General features: G+C 38.7%; 1 pseudogene; it reads left to right on the top strand.

Moving 5' to 3' along the window:
* LOC108308823 overlaps positions 1-14,051 on the top strand; it is a 106,073-nt pseudogene extending 92,022 nt beyond the window's left edge.
* Positions 14,052-23,208: the final 9,157 nt, after the last annotated feature.

Genomic DNA, 23,208 nt, shown 5'->3' on the forward strand with positions numbered 1-23,208 from the left:
GTTCACACAAAAATGTGCACACCAGTGTTTACAACAGTTTTATTCATAATTGCCCAAACTTTGAATCAACCAAGATATTTCTTAGTAGAAGAATGGATACAACACTGTGATATACATAGACAATGCAATTGTTTTTGCACTAGAAAGAAATGAACTATCACCCATGAAAAGACATGGAGAAACCTTAAATGTGTATTACCAAGTGAACAAAGCCAATCTGAGAAGGATACCTACTGTATAATTCCAACTATTTGACATTCTGAAAAAGGCAAAGCTATGGAGATATAAAAAGATCAGTGGATGCCAGGGACTAAGGGAGAAGGAGAGATGAGTTGCAGAGTACAGAGGATTTCTAGGGCAGAGATACTACTCTGTATGATACTACAATGATAGATATATATCATGATACATATGTCAAAACCCATAGAAGGTACAACACCAAATGTAAATCCAATGTAAATTATGGACCTGTGGTGATAATGATGCATCAACACAGGTTCATTGATTGTAACAAATGTGCTATCGTGTAGGATACTAATGAGGAAGGCTATGCATGTGGGGGCAGGATGTATAAGTGGATCAAATGTCCATCAACAGATGAATGAATAAACAAAATATGGTATATATACAATAGACTATAATTCAGCCTTTTGAAGGAAGTTCTGACCACATGCAATAACACAGATGAACCTCGAGAGAATCTATTAAGTTAAATAAGCTAGTCACAATAAGACAAAAACTATATGATTGCATTCATATGAAGTATCTAGAATAGTCAAATTCATAGAAACAGAAAGTTGAATGGTTGGTTTCCAGGTGCTAGAGGAAGCAATGTATCAGTTTACTGTAGCTGCCATAACAAAACACCAAAAACTGACTTGCTTAAACATCAGAATTTATTTTCTCACAGTTCTGGAGGCTAGAAGTCAAAGAACAAGGTGGCAGGTTTGCTTTCTGCTGAAGCCTCTTTTCTTGACTTTCAGATGACTATCTTCTTACTGTGTCCTCATATGGTCTTTTCTGTGTGTATGCATGCATCTCCAGTGTCTCTTTTTGTGTTCAATTTACCTCCTCTTATAAAGACACCAGTCAGATTGAATTAATGCCCACCGTAACAGCCTCATTTTAACATAATTATCTCTTTAGAGACCCTATCTCCAACGACAGTCACATTTTAAAATACAGGGGTTAGAACTTCAACATATAAATTTTGGAGTGACTCAATTCATCCCATAATGGAGAAACAAAAAGTGGTTGTTTAATAGTATAGAATTTCAACTTTACAAGATGAAAAAGTTTGCTTGCAAAGCAATTTGAATATACTTAACACTACTGACTGTACACTTAAAAATGGTTAAGACGTAAATTTTAAGTGTATCTAACCACAATTAAAAATACTAAGTTTTCAAAAGGTTAAAATATACCAGATTGAAGAAAACAGAGGAAAGAACCAAGGAAACTGAAGCCAAATCAATAGAAATTGCTCATTTGAACAACAGAGAAAAAATTAACTGCAAATAAACAAATAAAAGCCCAGAGTCTTGGGGACCTATGGGATAAGAGCCCAAAATCTAATGTTTTTATTTTTGGATTCCAATAAGGAGAAAAGAAACCGAGATGAAAAAAAAAAAAAAGTGAAGCTGAAAATAATGTTTGAAGGAAAAAGTTCCAGTGTTTGACAGCATGGTAGAGTGACTACAGTTAACAAAAATATATTATATATTTAAAAATAGCTAGAAGAGAATGTTTAAAATGTTCCCCACACAATTAAATGATAAATATTCAAGGAGATGGATATACTAAATACCCTGACTTGATCACTACACATTATTTGCATGTTGATATGCAAACATGCATATGATATGTAACGATCTATATCAGAATATCACATGTAAAAGATAAATGTGTATAAATATTATGTAGTAATAAATAACAAAATGAAAATGTTCACAAATAAAATCCATAAATGTGTAAAAAGAATTATGCTCTATGACCAAGTTAGATTTCCAGGTATGCAAAGCAGGTTCATCATTTGAAAATCAATTTAATATATCAGATCAACAGGATAAAACTTTTTCAAAAAATGGTCTATCAATGAATGCAGAAAGAACATTTGGCAAAATCTAATACCTATTGACGACAAAAACTCTCAGCAAACCAGAAGTAGAGAGGAATTTCCACACCTTGATAAAAATTAGAAAAAAAAAAAACCTACAGCTAACATCATACTTAATGGTGAAACAGTGAATGTTTTCTGAGATTAGAAACAGATAAAGGATGTCTACTCTCACTGCTCTTACTCAACATATTACTGAAATTTTTAGCCAGCACGCAAGGGGAAAAAATGAAAAGAAAGAAAACAAAAAGCATATAGATTGAAAAGGATGAAATAAAAAGCCCTTTCTATTTGCAGATGATATGACTGCCTACACAGAAAATCTCAAGCAATCCACCAGTAAACAAATAAATAAAACCTCAGTACTAAATAGTTTAGCAAAGCTCCAGAATGCAAAATGAACACATAAAAATCACTTGGGTTCTTGACAATGATATTGACAATGATAATGCAGAAACCAAAATTTAAAACATATTACCATTTTTAACTATTACAAATGACAGGAAATATTTAGATATAAATCTTTTTGTTTTTTTGAAGTACAGAATCTGCATGCTGAAAATCACAAAATGATGATGAAAGTAATCAAAGAAGACCTAAATAAACAAAGAAACATTGTGTGTTCATTGATTAGAAGACTCCACAAAGATATCAATTTTCTCCAAATCGATCTATAACTTCAATTTCTATCAAAATCGTAGCAGAGCTTTTGTATAATAGACAAGTTTATTTTAAATTTTTTGTGGAAAGGCAAACGGCCTAGAATAGCTAAAAACAATTTTCCAAAAGAAGAATGAAGTAGAAGGAATCACCCTACATGCTGTTAAGTCTTCCTATATAGCTACAGTGCTTAAGATGGTATGGTATTGGCATTTTAGACATAGATCGATGAGATGAGAATTAAGGAACCCAGAAATAGACCCACACAAATATGCCCAACTGATTTTTTAACAAAGGTTTAAAATTAATGCAACAAATGGTGCTGGAGCTTTTTAGCATTCATTGCAAAAAAAAAAATGAACTATCGCCACCTAAACTTCTATCTTAGACAAAATCTAATTCAAAATGGATTATGAACAGTAAACAATAAACAGCTCAACTAGAAAATGAACTAAAGACTTGAACAGGCATTTCACTGAAGAGAATATGGAGCTAACAAATAAGCACATGAAAAGATTTTCAACATCTTTAGCCATTATTAGAAAAATGCAAGTTAGAGTTACAATGAGATGTCACTACACACCTCTACAAGTGACTAAGCACCAGATCATGGTATGGCAGTAGAGACCCTGGACCATTCATACTCATGTTGGAAACATAAAATGGTACAGCTCATGGCACAGCATCAGAACACATTCTTAGAGTTCTGGTTTTCATAAACCCCTATCTATTTCTGGTGACCAAGGATTTAATTTCTTTCTTATGAGTCAGATCAACAATTCTGCATTATCGTAGTCTTCCATTTTACAGGAACCACAAAAACTTGTTTGAATTTCCTAATACATACATATATACATACATACATACATACATATCAAGCAAAACTCTGTATATTTAAAAAATAAAGTTTGTTTAAATTAAATTCATCTGTGTGTGTATACCCACACACACACACACATATAAACAACTTTATTTTTTTAATTCAGCGTTTTTCTAAGAATAAAGATTTGCTTATTTTTATTTTGTTCTTTTTACCTTTCTAAATTTAAAACATGGGGGTGGAGGGGTAGGTGCCAAGATGACCAAGATAAGCCAGCACCTGAATACAGCTCCCAGCGAATGAGACGCAGAGGTCTAGAGGACTTCACAATTCCAAACAAGGTGCCGGGTTCGTTTCTGTGGGACAGATAGGGCTCTGAAAATAGGCCCAGGGAAGGAGCTGCAGGGCAAGAGACGCCCAGGGTGGCAACTCGAGACAGCGGAGGGCGCGTCCCCACCTGAAACCTGTAGCCGCCTCGAAGGAGGGTCGGGGGACTTAACCCCCTCGGTGCTTCAAATCGAATTCTGTGCTTACCTCATCCCTCCTGCAACCCATGGTCCACGAGAGCCCTGCCAGACAGTGGGGCGCCATGGGTAGTCATGCAAATCTGAGAAGCGGCTACCTCTGGCTACCTCTAGCTCATCGCAGGGACCCAAGCGGGAGTTTGCACTAACGCCAGCGGGATGGACCCTCCCACAGAGGGAGACCGAGCTGAAAGCGGGGAAACAGACCATAAGGCCTGGCAGGCCCACCCTCCGCAGAACTCAAACTGAAGCCCTCACTAGAGAGCTTGGCAGCAAATACACCAGCTTCATCCCAACCAGGAAGGTCCAGCTGGGGAAGGAGAGACGCCATTGGGAAGGCGGGGCCAATCTCAGCTGCAAACACTCCAGGGAAGGACCACCCACCCAGCAGCCTGACGGAATCCTAGAGAGCCCAGCAACGCCCTCTACAGGCCAAAAAAGATACAGCTCCAACCTCAACAGAAAAAATGACCACCAGTCAGTCTCCTCCTGAAATCAACTTTAAAGGGAAATAAATCCACGAAGATGGCAAAAAAAAAAAAAAAAAACAGTGCAAAAAGGATGAAACCATCAAAGAACAGAACACCTCTTCTCCCAGGGATCACAACTCCTCACCATCAAGGGAACAAAAAAAAGACAGAGAATAAATTTGATGAATTGACAGAAGCAGGCTTCAGGAGGCGGGTAATAACAAACTTCTCTGAGTTAAAAGACCATGTTCTAACCCAATGCAAAGAAACTAAGAACCTTGATAAAAGGTTAGACGAAATGCTAACTAGAATAACCAGCTTAGAGAAGAACATAAATGACTTGATGGAGCTGAAAAACACAGCACGAGAACTTCTTGAGTCATACACAAGTTTCAACAACCAAATCAATAAAGAAAAAGAAAGGATATCAGAGATAGAAGATCAAATCAATGAAGTAAAACGAGAAGGCAAGATTAGAGAAAAAAGAGTGAAAAAAATGAACAGAGCCTCTGAGAACTACAGGATTATGTGAAAAGACCTAATCTACACTTGACTGGCATACCTGAATGTCACAGGGAGAATGAATCCAAGTTGGAAAACTCTTCAAGATATTATCCAAGAGAACTTCCCCAACCTAACAAGGCAGACCAACATTCAAATCCAGGAAATACAGAGAACACCACAAAGAGACTCCTCAAGAAGAGCAGCCCCAAGGCACATAGTTGTCAGATTCACCAGGATTGAAATCAAGGAAAAAATCCTAAGGGCAGCCAGAGAGAAAGGTCGAGTCACCCACAAACGAAAGACCATCAGACTCACAAAGGATCTCTCGGCAGAAACCCTGCAAACTAAAAGGGAGTGGAAGCCAATATTCAACATCCTTAAAGAAAAGAACTTTCAACCCAGAATTTCATATCTAGCCAAACTAAGCTTCATAAGTGAAGGAGAAATAAAATCCTTTACGGACAAGCAATTGCTGAGAGATTTCATCACTACAAGACCTGCCTTACAAGAGCTCTTGAAGGAAGTACTAAACGGGGGAAGGAACAACCATTACCAGCCACTGCAAAAATGTGCCAAATGGTAAAGAACAACGATGTGATGAAGAAACCACATAACTAACGGACAAAACAACCAGCCAGTAACAAAATTGCAGGATAAATTCAAACATAACAATATTAACATTGAGTATAAATGACCTAAACACCCCAATCAAAAGACACAGACTGGAACTGGATAAAAAGTCAAGGCCCGCCATTGTGCTGTATTCAGGAGACCCATCTGACATACAAAAACTCACATAGACTCAAAATAAAGGGAGGCAAGAAGATTTACCAAGCAAATGGAGAGTAAAAAAAAAGCCAGGGTAGCAATCCTAGTCTCTGATAAAACAGACTTTAAACCAACAAAGATCAAATGAGACAAAGAAGGGCATCTCATAATGGTAAAAGGATCAATGCAACAAGAAGAGCTAACTATCCTAAATACATATGCACCCAGTGCAGGAGCACCTGGATACATAAAGCAAGTTCTTAAAGACCTACAAAGAGACTTAGACTCCCACAAACTAACAGTGGGAGACTTTAACACTCCACTGACAATATTGGACAGGTCAATGAGACAGAAAATCAACAAGGATATCCAGGACTTGAACGCAGATTTGGACCAAGCAGACCTAATAGAAATTTACAGGACACTCCACTCCAAATCCACAGAATACACATTCTTCTCAGCACCACATTGCACTTACTCCAAAACTGGCCACATAATTAGAAGTAAATCACTCCTTCGCAAATGCAAAAGAATGGAAATCATAACAAACAGTCTCTCAGACCACAGTGCAATCAAATTAGAACTCAGGATTAATAAAAGCACTCAAAAACTACACAATCACATGCAAACTGAACAACTTGCTCCTGAATGACAAACGGGTAAACAGTGAAATGAAGGCAGAAATAAAAATGTTCTTCAAAACCAACGAGAATGAAGACACAACGTACCAGACTTATGGGACACATTTAAAGCAGTGTCTAGAGGGAAATTTATAGCAATAAATGCCCACGTGAGAAACAAGGAAAGATCTAAAATCGACATCCTATCATAAAAATTGAAAGAGCTGGAGGAGTACGATAAAAAAAAAAAAAAAAAAACTCGAAAGCTAGCAGAAGAAGAAAAATAACTAAGATCAGAGCAGAACTGAAGGAGATAGAGACACAAGGAACCCTTCAAAAAAATCAATAAATCCAGGAGCTGCTTTTTTGAAAAGATCAACAAAATAGACCGCTAGCTAGACTAATAAAGAAGAAAAGAGAGAAGAATCGAATAGATGAAATAAAAAATGATAAAGGGAGATCACCACCGATTCCTCGGAAATACAAACTACCATCAGAGATTACTACAATGCACAGCTCCATGCACATAAGCCAGTAAATCTGGGAGAAATGGATACATTCCTGGACACTTGCACATTCCCAAGACTAAGTCAGGAAGAAATTGAAACCCTGAATAGACCAATAACAAGATCTGAAGTTGGGGCAGCAATTAACAGCCTACCAACCAAAAGAAATCCAGGTCCAGATGGATTCACTGTCGAATTCTGCCAGACATACAAAGAGGAGCTGCTACCATTCCTTCTGAAACTATTCTGAACAATACAAAAAGAGGGAATCCTCCCTAACTCTTTCTACGAGACCAATATCATCCTGAGACCAAAACCTGGCAGAGACACAAATGAAAAAGAAAACTACAGGCCAATATCCATGATAACACATTGAGGCAAAAATCTTCAATAAATACTGGCAAACTGAATCCAACAGCACATCAAAAACCTTTGCACCACCATCAAGTAGGCTTCATCCTGGGGATGCAAGGCTGGTTCAACATATGCAAATCTATAAACATAATCCACCATATAAACAGAACCAAAGACAAAAACCACATGATTATCTCAATATATGCAGAGAAGGCCTTCGACAAAATTCAACAGCCCTTTATGCTAAAAACTCTCAATAAACTAGGTATTGATGGAATAAATCTCAAAATAATGAAAGCTATTCATGACAAACCCACAGCCAATATCATATTAAACGGGCAAAAACTAGCAAAGCATTCCCTTTAAAAACTGGCACTAGACAAAGATGCCCTCTCTCACTACTCCTATTCTATATAGTATTGGAAGTTCTAGCCAGAGCAATTAGGCAAGAAAAAGAAATAGAGGGCATTCAATTAGGAAAAGAAGTCAAATTGTCCTTATTTGCAGATGACATGATCGTATATTTAGAAGACCCCATCATCTCAGCCCAAAACCTCCTTAAGCTGATAAGCAACTTCAGCAAAGTCTCAGGATACAAAATCAATGTGCAGAAATCACAAGCATTCCTATACACCAATAACAGACAAACAGAGAGCCAAATCATGAGTGAACTCCCATTTACAATTGCTACAAAGAGAATAAAATACCCGGAAATACAACTAACAAAGGAGGTAAAAGATCTCTTCAAGGAGAACTACAAACCACTGATCAAGGAAATAACAGAGGACACAAACAGATGGAAAAACATTCCGTGCTCATGGTTACGAAGAATCAATATTGTGAAAATGGCCATACTGCGTAAAGTAATTTATAGTTTCAATGCTACCCCCATCAAGCTACCATTGACCTTCTTCAAAGAACTGGAAAAAACCACTTTAAACTTCATGTGGAACCAAAAGAGAGCCCACATAGCCAAGACAATACTAAGCAAAAAGAAAAAAGCTGGAGGCATCACACTATCTGACTTCAAACTATACTAACAAGGCTACAGTAATCAAAACAGCATGGTACTGGTACCAAAACAGAGATATAGACCAATGCAACAGAACAGAGGCCTCAAAAACAATGCCACACATCTACAACCATCTGATCTTTGACAAACCTGACAAAAACAAGCAATGGGGAAAGGATTCCTTGTTTATTAAATGGTGGGAAAACTGGCTAGCCATGTGCAGAAAGCAGAAACTGGACCCCTTCCTTTCACCTTATACAAAAATTAACTCCAGATGGATTAAAGATTTAAACATAAGAACTAACACCATAAAAATCCTAGAAGAAAACCTACACAAAACCATTCAGGACATAGGCACAGGCAAGGACTTCATGATTAAAACACCAAAAGCAATGGCAACAAAAGCCAAAATAGACAAATGGGAATTAATTAAATTTAAGAGCTTCTGCATGGTAAAAGAAACAATCATTAGAGTGAACCAGCAACCAACAGAATGGGAAAAAATTTTTGCAATCTACCCATTAGACAAAGAGCTAATATCCAGCATCTACAAAGAACTAAAGCAGATTTACAAGAAAAAAACTAACAAACCCATCCAAAAGCAGGTGAAGATATGAAACGACACTTTTCAAAAGAAGATAAATATGAGGCCAACAAACATATGAAAAAATGCTCATCATCACTGGTCATTAGAGAAATGCAAATCAAAACCACATTGAGATACTATCTCATGCCAGTTAGAATGGCGATCATTAAAAAATCTGGAGACAACAGATGCTGGAGAGGATGTGGAGAAATAGAACACTTTTACACTGTTGGTGGGAGTGTAAATTAGTTCAACCATTATGGAAGACAGTGTGGCAATTCCTCAAGGATCTAGAAGTAGAAATTCCATTTGACCCAGCAATCCCATTGCTTAGTATATACCCGAAGGATTATAAATCGTTCTATCATAAAGACACATGCACACATATGTTCATTGCGGCACTATTTACGATAGCAAAGACCTGGAACCAACCCAAATGCCCATCAATGATAGACTGGACAAGGAAAATGTGGCACATATACGCCATGGAATACTATGCAGCCATAAAAAACAATGAGTACGTGTCCTTTGTAGAGACGTGGATGAACCTAGAAACCATCATTCTCAGCAAACTGACACAAGAACAGAAAACCAAACACCACATGTTTTCTCTCATAGGCGAATGATGAACAATGAGAACACTTGGGCACAGGGAAGGGAACAACACTCAAAAGTCTAGGTGGGGGGGGGCTGGAGGGGAAGGGAGGGGAGGGACAGTGTGGTGGGGTGGGGAGGATGGGGAGGGATAACACTCAGAGAAATACCTGACATAGGCCACGAGGGGCAGGGGGATGGAGACAGCAAACCACCATGGCATGTATGTACCTATGCAACAATCCCACAGGATGCAGGATGTGCACATGTACCCCAGAGCCCAAATACAATTTAAAAAATAATAAAATAAAAAATAAATATACCATGTAAAAAAATTTAATATAAAAAACGATTTTTTAAAATAAATAAATGCATTTGATATCAACAAAACCTTGAGGATCTAAGATAATTACTACATTTATCATCTTTTATTTAGCTTTTAAAAATGACAAAAATTCCAAAAATTTCTTTCCCACCTCTTTATTTCCATTCCTCAACATCATCCATATGTTAATTTTTCATTAATCAAAGTAGGACTTGGATCTTTTAAAGCCTACTTTGAAGTGTGTTACCAGTTCTATTAAACCAGTCATTTCCTAATTTCTTAAGATCTTTTCCAATTTTATGCCTCAAAAAGAGGTCATTATCTAAATTCTGGAAGGCACCTGAAGACAGAAATACTGGCCAAAATTAATTGAATGATCCCACTGCATAAAGCTCTTTCGCTCCCTTATGGAAATTTTGAGTTGTATGTAACACTACTTTAAAAGCAAAAATCGAATGGTAAAATTAGACTAAGAGAATACCATCATATCAATTTTTACATTGTCCTTAGTTCTGCTATTTTGACTTTTGTCCTCTTATTCGTAGACTGTAAGACTTAAAAGCTCATTATAAAAGATTTCAATCCCAATTTTACTGATTTTAACACTCCCCAGAAGTGTGAAGCTCTTTTCTTTTTATTCCTACTGTGGGGGTATAACAGTTATATTATTTCTAGTGAATTTTCCCAATGTTAGCATTCAGTCTGAATCAATTCAGATAACCAATCTTTGTGCTATATCTACACTCAAAACTAGACACTTAATTTTCAAGATACCATATTTTAATCAGTCATCAGGGGACTCTTATCTCTCTCCAGTCTGGCTGTTTCTGAGGTTATTGGAATTAACAGAGCACTGAGGTGATTCCCAATCTAATCTCAATGTTAGCAAATTAGTGTGTCTAAAATTGTAGATATAAAATGACCCTGAACATCTAACCTCAGAAATGGTGGCCCGAGACCAAGTCTGAATATTCTTATGGAGAGAACACTTTATAGGCTTACCAAGGATGGAAGAAAAAAAAAACAGTGCTTTTACTTTTCACAGGAAAAATAACAAAAGGGTCATCCATATGTCCTAGACTAATCCCAAATATTCATCCTGCATCATTATCGGAATAGCCAGTCAAAGGATAGCACCAGGTCAGTATTTTTCAGCTTCTTTAAGGTAAGTATATCTTCATCAGGAGCTGAATCCCTAGTGGAGAATTAGAAGGTCTTCCCTTGTATATCCATTGTACATATTGTATCAAGTTATTGCAAATGGGAAAATGTCTTTTGAAAACAAGATGATAAGCACTAAGAACAGAGTTTTACATTTATGAAGTGCTCAATTAATATTTGTTAAATTTAACTGAGAGATTAAATTGATCCAGTGTCAGTATGTTAATAAAAATTTAAGAAGTGGGGTGGAGAGGTGGAGTGCAGAAACAGCCCCTAATTTGTAGTGTTGCAGATTTCTGTGATGAAAATATTTGTACCATGGTTAACGCTCCAACACGGAATTGGGAAGAGATGCTAACCAATAGCTCTCACTGGCTGGTTGCACGGCTGGTTCCAGTACTCCGCTGTGACTAAGACACAAAAAATACAGTCAAGAAATAAGGGGGTTAAGTGCCTATTAGGTGCTGTGCTATACCTTGACCATCATGAGTAATTTAGGGACAAGAGATATGTTTCATTCACCTCTGCATATTCCTTCAGAACGTCAAATATGGCGCACATTACACAGTAGATGCTCAAAACACATCTGTGGACAGAACTAGTAAATTCACTTTTCGCTGACAGTATTCATGCCTAGAGTTCTATATGGTTTCTTCAAGATTCACCCCAGCGTACACTTCAGCCTACATTTTTCAACCCCTATCACAATTAACATTGATGCCCAGCCAATGTTTATATTTTCTCCTGGTCCTGCCGGCTTGTCAGTTAACCCAGCTCTTCTCAGCTTGCAGTCTAAGATTCCTCTGCTGGCCACATGTTCACTGCTCCCCCCACATCTGGCCCTCAGTGCCTTCCAATCATTCCCTCCCATATACACCCCCAGGCAGGTCCTGCCCAGTCAGCTGTACAAGTAGGATTCAGATACCTGAACACTTTTTTTTTTTAATTGTGAAAATCTTTCTTTTATTACTATCTCTTATGACAAAATAACATTTTAGACAAATAAGTCACCAGTTTACTTTGGACACAAAGACAATAAAAACTGGAATATGGATCCTGGGTGAAGTGGGAAGAAGGAAGAATGACAGATCAGGTCACTGATGTTTCTTATATTCTATAAAAAATAGATTTACAGGAAAAAAATAGATTTTCACAACTTCAATGAGTTTACACAGTCCTTTCTAAAACAAGGGGTAAATCCACCTCCACCAGATCCTTCTTGAGGCTGAGATGTTCCATGACATGGAAAGTGAGTAACACAATGGTTCAACGATTAGGCTCCTACACCAGGTACAGCAGCATCTTATGCCACAGGAATGCTCATGCACTGGGACAAGGAGTCTGTCCTGTGAACTTCAGGACACAGTGTCCTCACCCCCAAACCTCACTGACATCATAGTGACACTGGGCATCAGAAGAAAGTAACTTTACAGAGGGGGAAAAAAGAATACGCTGGAAGCCTAGCAGGGGGGCAGGACACATTAAGACAGGACTCACCCAGTTTGTACAGTAGACGCAGCCTGTTAAATCCATTCCAGAAATGAGTTCCACTTCAACTGAATAAATAAACTCACGATTACCCAATCACTGCCATTTCACGAATTTCCAGTTGATGGTCAGCCCCAAATCACATTCTTCCACCCTATGTATTGCAAATCAAATGGCCCAAAGACTGAGGTGTCTTCAGGAAGTACATGCTGAAAAAATGCTTTCTCTCCAAAATAGTATTGAGCTAATACATAAGGAGACAACAGCCTACTTTAGCCCAAAACTTCTTTTACTTGTTATGTCCTCTAACTTTTAAAACATAGAATAAAATAAACTAGCATCTTCTGCTTTTTGAGATCGCCAAACCTTGCATTTCAGACCAGGAGGAGGATGAGGAGGAAGGAGGTGGAGACGTGGGCATCGGTGCAGGACGTTTCGTTTGTTACCAGTTCACCCCGGCATTTCTCTGGGGCTACGGTGGAGTGCACAGTGGGAGACAAACCTGTGTAAATTTCTGGATGATCCAACGGCACTCCTTCCGGGAACACTTGCTGAAAAACTCTGACTTTGATTTTGGTTTCTGCACCCCCAGCAGTAGGAACACTTGTGAACATATCTATGAGTTTCCCCAGCTTTCAGAGGACGTCATTCATCTGATGCTTGAAAATCCTTACGAGACCTGCTCTGACAGCTTCTACTTTGTTGACAGCAAGCTGATAATGCACAACAAGGCTGATTATGCCTATAATGGAGGCCAGTAAGTGCTGCAGGAGTAGACAGGGGAGGTGCTTTGCCTCCACAACATCCTGGCACACAGGGGCGACTGAAGCTGCAGTATGTCAACACACATCTGGAACCTGGCCCCAGGAAGCCAAAGCTGGTGGGGGGAGTTGCCTGTGTGCCAAAGGAGGTGCCAAACAGTGCTGTGTTTTCTTCCCCAGTATTTTTTCTTCCCTTTTTTTTTTCCCTGTCCATTAGGTCTCAGAGGTACTATAGTAAAGTAAAAAGTTATGATAAAGCTGCTGGAATCCAGATAAAAAAGAAAGTTTATTTTTCTGTAGTTCTGGCTGCCTGTGGGTTGTCTTGACAAGCCCTTCCTCTCTCCAGGCATAGCTGTGCCTGGTGACAAGGCTCCAGCCAGGCCCACTGGCAGGTCTGCAGCTGTTAAGTTTCCTGGGTGCTGTGGGAAGCGGAAAGGTAGGCCTCTTCCAGGTAGCTTCTCCTCTCCCCTCCGGAGCTGCCATCAGCACAGTCTGCCCTTGGTCTGTGTGAAGTCTTACACCAACTGGAAGAAACTTGAAAGGGTGTGGGGTGGGAAGGTTCCAAGAGTGGAGGCACCAAGAGATGGGGATGCTGCCAAACTGAAGGATCTGCTTGGTGGAGAGGCTGCTGCTCCGTCTCACCTCCAGGGTCCTCAGCCAGTCCTCCTGGGGATAGACCAAGGTTTCAGCCTGGCAGTGCCTTCTGTTCTCATTTTGGAAGACAGACAAGCTTGTTCCCCTTCTCCTGGCTCCTCCCTTCTGAGTCTCTTATGAAATAGAATGTGTCAGCTCTGCTCACGGAACAGTAGTATCTCAAGGCCAGAGAGCAAGACTTGAATTTGTTTATTTCCAGACTTCTTTTGGGGAGGTTTTATAAAGTGACTGGTGTTCCCAGCATATGTGATATGTGGTTAGACTTGTGATAGTATTAATTAGCTTCCTGGGGCTAATCTGGCTTATGTTTGAGAGGATATGCTTACAAATCAGCAGCAGATTTCTAAGGGAGAGATTTGACTTTTCTCTGCACTGTGCAGCCTGGAGGATTGGCTTTTGATGGGGATTTGCCTCCAAAGCTCTTTGGAACACTCTTAACACATCTTTCTTTTATTCTTCTTGATTTCTCACCCTGTGTTGGGAAATTTTGTGCGGGGACTAGTGAAATCCATCCCTCTCTCTTTTTGTTTTTTGTTTGTTTGTTTGTTTGTTGTTTGTTTTGTTTTGAGACGGAGTCTCACTGCTGCCCGGGCTGGAGTGCAGTGGTGCCATCTTGCCTCACTGCAATCTCCGCCTCCCGGTTTCAAGGATTCTCCTGCCTCAGCCTCCTGAGTAGCTGGAATTACAGGTACCCACCATCATGTCTGGCTAATTTTTGTATTTTTTAGTAGAGACAGAGTTCCACCATGTTGGCCAGGCTGGTCTCAAACTCCTGACCTGAAGTGATCTGCCCACCTTGGCCTCCCAAAGTGCTGGGATTATGTGATCCGCCGCGCCCAGCCCCATCTACCTATTCTTTATTCTAATGTTTGGCCTTCCATCTCATTCCCCAAGGGAACAACAGCTTCTTCATGAAAAACCTCTAATCTTCTGTTATTGCTTATACCTCCTCAAGTGCTTTTGCTCTTTACTTTGGCATTATGCTGGGTTACTCTTAAAATTCCTTTTAATTACCTATGTTTGAATCTGATTTTATATGAATATTCCCTGAGGTGTGATACTGATTGACTCTTTTTTTATGAGCAAAATTAATAAAATGTCCACTGATTGGGTTTGCCTATAGCACTTAGTGAGTCATCCTCAAACCAGGCTTGAATCAAAGATACATCTCTTCACATTGCTGGGCTACTTCACAATAATTCTTCTTTTTTGGTTTTCTTTTAATTCAACCACTGTATCCCATTCTTACCCAAAAATATGAAGAATAAGAATGTCTTATTTTATTCTGCAAATTAAATCCTAGAAGAAAATTAGAAAACTCAATTAAGTGAACCCAATAGGAGGTGTAAAAACTAAAAACTAAGAAAATGTGTAGGTATTATCAACTGTACTAAAGCTTTCACTCTAGCATTCCTTTGGAAGCTTCCTTCTCTGCCTTCCCCAGCTAATTTCTCAAAGTGCTAGACTGCATTGAAAAGGAGCCAGGCCCTGCTCTGATGGAGCTTAGTGAAACTGGGACAGAGATCACATCCAAACTCCAAGCTCAGTTGATTCAAGTAGTGACGATAAAGCATTCAGGTCAAGACACCTGCTGATTTGGGAAACCTGGTCTTTAAAATCTGAGAGGGCAGCCTCTGTAGCTGCTCAAAGGCTAGTACAGTAACCCTGAAAGCCTGGGTTCAAGCTCAAGTTAGAAGTACAGGGTGAAGTTAAGGAGTGAAGGGAAAATCCCAGGTTCAGCCTTAGAAATTAGAAGGTAAAACTGGAGAATCAAGCCAACCATAGAGGGGAGTGCCCCAGGGTCTCAAAGATATTCTGTGCCTGAGTCTGATGTGATTAAAACATAAAAGCAATATATATTTAATATATACAACTTGTTGAGTTTAGATATAAGCATACACCAGTGAAACTATCAACGAAGTTTCCTCCTGCCCTTTTTATGTTTTAGTATTTGTATGTGTTTATATGTGTTAAGAACACCTAGTATAAGATCTACCCTCTTGGCAAATTTTTAATATACTGGCAGAGGCCTTTTCAACCACATGCTTGCAATTGGGTTCATATCTATTACCATAAAGTTCTTGCAGAAACATGAATTATTGAGGTCAAATGTATTGATACTATTCAATTTTAGAAATAATAATTTATTTTTGTATTTTCATGTATGAATTTACTGTTAACCACTTATGAATCAGGTTAGTATTTCTGTATGGTGGAGGAGTACATGGAATGGCTGAGATATAATGAAATCTGACACTCAAAGTAAATGTTAAAAATAAGAATTAAAAGAAAATAACCTCCGTAAAATAAACATTGTAATAAAAGATCTTAGATCTTCTAAATAGAAAATGTTTATGTTATTGTTTTATGTTAAATTGTTGAATCTTTTTAAAAGTCTATAAAATGTGAGGGGGAAAAGGTTTTAAATTGAATAGTGTTAAAACTGTGGTATTTTAGTGAATGGTATTTTGGGACAAAATTTGGTATTTATAATGAGGTTCAAGAGTACACATGTTTTTAACTATATGCTGAGATAATATTTAGGCTAAAGAGGCAAATTTTGCCAAATGCACATACAGAGATGAACCAGCAAACTAAAGAGATTCCAACAAAAGGGCTCTATTTTATAGTATTCCTAAACCTTCACCGATATTCCCCATTCCTGAAGTCACAAAGTCCTTGATTATTTCAGTATATTGGTCCATCATAAGACTCTTATAAATACAGGGGTCTTAAAACTCTAGTTTGAAAATTATGAATTCTGGTTGTTAGCTGTCCATAGGCATCAAAGTATACTTCCCGGAGGGTCAGCGTTTTACAAATAGGTGTAGAGCCACAATAAATGAAAACTGAGAGTAAAAATTAACTCTAGTCTTTTGAATTATGGAAATTATAAAATAAAACTTTCCCTCTCTGGAGATGGCATTGCCAGCATGTGTTTTTTAGTCATAAACATGTCACATTTCAGTATTTCACACCAGTCTCCAAAACCACACTCTTCCCTCAGACAAGAGCAGAATATGTCTGCCTGGCAGTTAGGTGCTGGTAAACAGTGTCAGAAAAGCAAGTCTTCCATTATTTAGTCATAATAAAAGCATCAGGAGAGGTGGAACTGAGAACCAAACGTCGGTGATGTTGCCATTTTCTACAAAGCCACTGAAACAGGCAACTAATCCACATGTCCATTGTTGGCTCCATGACAACAACTCCTTCAAGAAAAATCCCACCGGGTGATCAGGCTTATCCCAGACCAACTCAGAAAAACTCAAGAAGCACAAAATGAACAAATCACCTAACCTCAAGAGAAACCAAAATTTCCATGACCATCCCCAGCTCAAAGGGGAGAATTTGGCCACAGTAAGTGGAGACCTGATATATTTAGTAATGAGCTATTGTGTTTATTTCCAAATTCTTGGTCTCCTTCTCCTACAGCACCTTGCTTATCAGCACCCTTTAGTCACTGAGGGCTAGCATTAGCAGTGGTAAGGCTATGGCAAAAATTCTCAAATCTCAGTTGCACAGTGTGTTTCTTGAGCATATACATGGGTGACTGCCAGTTCCATTTCTTCCTAACCCTAATTTTGGTTAGGAGGATCTCTATTCTTAAAATAGCTCCCAAATGGCTCCGTACTACCATGCAGCAGACATCAGCTCTGTCTCAGGAATTTTTCTTGTTTTCGGTTTAACTTCTATGAGACATTATTTTAAAGCAATTCACATATTTTGGAACAGATTTCACATTACCACTTTGTGAAAAAATTAATGAGCTTTCATCGGTAAAAGTAATTTGGAGTCATTAGGTATCAAAAAAGGGCATGTTCCATTTATTCCGACCCGAATCTGTTTGTATCTTATTGACCCTCTTTCTAGTAAGCATTTGCCTTACTATCCATAGAGCAAGCATAATGAGCAAGTCCCCTTGTGCTGAGTTCATGCAATCTAATGTTAGGAAGACATGAGAAGCAGGAAGTACCTTTCAATTCTATTCAGTAAGCATTCACAGCATACTTCCAATTTCCCTGAACTATGCTAAGCATTCTGATACTTATAAAGCTCTAAAAAAGATTATTTGACCTCAAGTTGCTTATAATCTTGTTGCAGTAACTTATAAATCAACTGACAACACAGGAGCTAGTAAATTACTAATATAACCAAGAAATCCCTCCCACATGTGTGCGCGCGCACACACACACACACGCTTTGGACTGTGGAATGCTGAAAGGATTCCAAGACTGTAAATTCCATCTTCCTTCTCTTCTTCCAAAAATGGCCCTATGCTTTCACAGTACACTGGGCTGTCAAGTCCTGAAGGAATAATGCTTAGCATTCCAAAGAATTATCCCCACTTTTCCCTCATTGGGCAGTTGGCATTTATCTTTACATATGGAGGTAAGAGGGTGAAAACCAGAAATGGGATTTGTATCATTGAATTCAAGAGAAAGGCCTTTGAAAAATACAAAGAACTATGTGAGTATAAGAAACTGTTAGATGATTGTCTAGAGGCAGGAACAAAAAGACAACAGCAGAAGGCTCATTTTCTTCTCAGAAAAAAATTGCAGGGGTGTCTACCCAAGCCTGTAATAGAAAATTGGCCTGTGGAGTTACAAGATTGGTTACAAGATTTGATATAAAAAAATCTCATCTCACCTATCAATCATTCCATGTGAACTATATCCAGTATAAGCTATGTTTATACTAACTGGTTAAGCAAAAGGATCAAACATAATTATCATTTAATCTGTAACAGTATTTTTCAATTAGATTACAATGGATGACCCTAGTATATATGAATTAAAAATTATCAACAAATTATTACATACATAAATGTATCACAGAATATTATATTTAAAGGCAGATTATTTGTTAATAGAAAAATGGTATCTATGTAGACTACTCTTCATGAGTGCTCAATGCAATAACTGCATCCGTTACTAGCACAAGTTGAAGGGAATGAATGAAAAGATCACTATGCTGCAAATCACCTAGAAGTAGATTTAGTTAATTGAGAAATTATATTCAGGTTAACCTGTCCAGATAAAATCATATCTATGTGGGGTAAGTTAATAGGAATTCCTTGCTAGCTCAATGACTTGGTTCAATAACAGGAAAAATAAAGATGAGGAGAAAGAGAGAACTGCTAATATGAAGTGACAGGTTTCAAAAACAATTTATTTGTACTTATTCAGAACCCTGAATTCCAGCCATACACATCACGGGAAATGTGACAATGTCTACTCACATATCATTAGATTCGCTCTCCAAAATATCAACAACTACCAGAAATTAAACTCTTACTGTAGGTCAGCTTGGTTTATAAACACTATGTCTAATCTGGCAGCAACACCATGACATAGGCTTTATTGTTGTACCCACTTTACAGATAAGGACATTGGGACTCAAAAGAGTTAAATGAGTTGGCCAAGGTAACAAAGCTATTAAATAACCAAGACAAGACTGGGATGAAGGTCTTGAGTATAGAGTTTGTGTAACATGTCCACTATGACTAGCTGTATTAGTCTATCTTCACATTGCTAATAAAACATACCTGATACTGAGTAATTTATAAAGAAAAAGAGGTTTTATGGACTCATAGTTCCACGTGGCTTGGGAGACCTCACAATCATGGTGGAAGACAAAAGGCACATCTTACATGGTGGCAGATAAGAGATAATGAGAGCAAAGCAAAAAGGGAAACCCCTTATGAAACCATCAGATCACATGTGACTTATTCACTACCGTGAGAACAGTATGGGGGAAACTGCCCCCATGATTCAATTATATCCCACCAAGTCCTTTCCACAACACAAGGGAATTATGGGAGTTACAATTCAAGATGAGATTTGAGTGGGAATACAGAGCCAAACCATATCTTGAACTCCCGACCCCGGATGATCCGCCCGTCTTGGCCTCCAAAGTGCTTGGATTACAGGCGTGAGCCACCACGCCCAGCGCCAAACCATATCACTAGCTGTTTGCCAAGTAACAGAGAGGAAAAAGATTCAGGAATAATATTTGTCTCTCTCTGGGCATTTGCCTTGAACTGAAAGCTCCTGGAGGGCAGGGCAGCATGTGTTCCTACCTGGTTCTCCTTATATAGCACTGAGCAGTGAGCAGGTGCTGTGGAATGTCATTTGGTACTGAGAACAATAAAGAAGCAAGAACACAGATGATAGTAGGGGCCTAGCTTGCTGTCCTACCTCTGAATTTATAAAAGGTCTCAGGAATGACGTGCAAGGTAGGGAAATATACAGCCTCTGAGCCTTGGTAATTACATACAACTCACGATGCACACTGTCAATCCTGCTATGTTAACCGGCAAATGTCCGAAGGAGGCATTAAATCATAGCCAGAGACCACTCAGCTCAAATTACATTGTACTGGAGAAGGAGGAAGGGCAATTTCAGAGTCCCACCTTCCTCCAAGCCGCATGCACTCTCTTCTATGTCTGCCCCGCAGTTCAGGCCTGGGATTTTACCTGCAGCAAAAAATCAAAGGTAAAATAAATGCCGAACAGCGATTGCTGTCATTGCCTTCCCCGCAGTCATTTCGCTATTAGCTGTTGGCGGAGCAGACCGTGTAGGTTGACGAGATCTGAGTAAGGATGAGAGATGAGATGTCAAGGCAAGGAACGCGGCTGCCTGTGCTAGGCGGCTTTGACATGCGCTGCAGACAGCACACATCAGTTCGGTGGAGACAGCAAGCAAACCCGACTGCAGCGGCAGAGAGGAAGAAAAAGAGGGTTCTGTGAAAAGATCAGCATATTCAGCCTGCCAATTATTTTCCTCCCTCTCCAAACCCACCCCCAAACACAAGTTCCTTAATATTAACAGTTCTGGAAATCGCAGCACTGAGCGTGTTGTTGGGGTGAAACGGAACATTACTCTCCAAATGAGACCCTGGGTATGAAAGCAGAAGGCCCTCTCTGTCTCCCAGGTCAGAATATTCCCTGAGACCAGCAGCTCTGCAGCAGTTCTTAAGCTCAAGAGAAGGGCTTGGCATTTCTGGCTTCCCAATAGAGCCACAGCACACCCTGGGATTGTTGAAATTAATGAATACACACACACACACACACACACACACACACACATACACACACACTCTCAAAAGAGATTACTAAGCTTGGGCTACAGCTTAAGTGGCACTTTCTTATCCCGCTGACTTGAATTCCTACACCTGTTACCCAAACCTCACTCACTGCTTCCCTCCACAAAAACGTATTATATCTTTGACATTAATATCAGTTTTGATATCAGAAGAATATGTGCCCAGATGACAGCATGACGTATATTGAAAGAGCTGGAACACTTGCAACTCCAACCTACTTTTATGAGACTTTTTTTTTCTGCATAAGAAGTCCCTTAGCCCATCCTTAAAGAAATATGACCAGCACCCATTACCATCATTTAACTTTCCCAGATGAGAACTGAAAACTCTTCCCAACTGTACTGGGGAGGTAGAAACTAAGAGTTCTTTTTACAGATTACACCCTCTTTACCTTGAGGTGAAGAAATAAATATTATGTTGTTAAAGGACAAACCCCAATCTAATGTATATTAAATTCTTTCTGGGGGATCTTCCAAAGATACAAAGGGCAAAAAGAAACAATAATATTTTCAGTGTGTTAGATAAGTGTAGGGAGGATTGGAGGAAAATAAATGAAGAGTACTTATACGACGCTAAGATTGCTAATAACACTGGAACACAATCTGAAGGGTTATTTAACCCTAAAGAGTTGGGGCTGGTCATGGAGGTCTCTATGGGAGTAGGGCTTAGTCTCTGGATAATAGGCTGACAAGGCCTGGGAAGTTAGCAGTGCCCCAGCAAGCAAGATGCATCTAATGGAAATTGGGAAGTCATCTATCAGTAAAGAACTGAGTAATCTTATCACGGGTTAGGGAGAAACAAGCAATTTTAGGAGCATATGGGTAACTGAGATTTTACACCAAGTATATGAAATACCAGGGTTAGGGTTGTAAGACTGGTGCAGAGGCCCCTGATAACTATTTATTCATGCATTAAACCATTATTGTGTACCCATTATGCCCTACACTCTGTGATCATTGCTGTGGATGCAAAGACAAACAGGATGTAGTTTTTAAGTAGCTTTAGCGGGAGAGACAGTGAAGAGTCAATACATGACAATTTCAGAAGGGAATGCTTCTGAAATGGAGTGAGGGCCTTTCCCAATTTAGGAGAGCATGGGTATCGACAGTAAGCAGAAATTGATAACTCCTTTATACATTTTTCTAAAATCTGCCACACTCCAAATATACCTATCCCCCTGAAAAAAAAAAAAAGTCATGAGAGAAACTTTATTTTTTTAAGAGAAACTTTAAAGGAAATGTGACATAGTAGTTGTATAAGCTAATCCCACAACTAATCATATGAAACATAAAAAATTTCATTAACACCTAAGCCCATCTGTATTTATTTTCTCATTCAATAGCACATCATGACTCTTGTTTCCATGGCTCCAAAACGACATGTAAATTTGGTCAGGTCTGTCAAATAAAAAGTCAAATGAGTTTTTAAAAGACAAAAATATGCAAACGAAATGGTTGGTATCTTCATCCTGTATAGCCACAGTCTAAAACATATTTATTTCTCCTTATTGGCTGTTTGCTTTAATACTGATTCTCAAATCCCTTTTCTCTACAATTTTATATAATACACAACTTTGCCTGAGTTAAACTGCTTACAATATCTTAATACATCATCTTCCAATCATTAATTTTCATCTGAGAATGTCAGCAAGGAATTATGTCAGATTACTTGGACCAGACTTTTTTTCATAAATCCATTCTAACTTCTATATAGCCTTCCATTCTATCAGACATTTTCCATCACTCCTGGAAGCCTCTGAAATTTTTTTTGAAATTAAATTTACTCAAACTGCTCTTGTCTTTCTTCTTTATTGAGTTTCTATTATTTGAAAAGCATTGAATGAAATATTGAGGATTGAGGACAAACACGGAATCTGATTTATAGGTAGAGTGAGGCTTTTCCATGCTGCTTTGAAGAAAAGGCAAAAGTTATCCCATAATGACAAGTTGTTCTCAGTTGGAATGGGAACCAACATCTCCTTGAAGGGCTTGTTGAGAGGCCCAGTGCAGAATTTCCACCAACTGTTCAACCCTCCACCAATCCCTACATCAAAAAAAAAAAAAAAAAAAGTGAACCACGGGGCCAGATGAGGTGAGTACTACAGTGTTTATGAAAAGACGATAAAGGAATAAGGGATGCTTCCACTGTGAGAGGCAAAGATGACTATTTGTGAAGTCTAGA

The sequence above is a fragment of the Cebus imitator genome, unplaced genomic scaffold, assembly GCF_001604975.1.
Source record: "Cebus imitator isolate Cc_AM_T3 unplaced genomic scaffold, Cebus_imitator-1.0 Scaffold88, whole genome shotgun sequence".
Classification (NCBI taxonomy): domain Eukaryota; kingdom Metazoa; phylum Chordata; class Mammalia; order Primates; family Cebidae; genus Cebus; species Cebus imitator.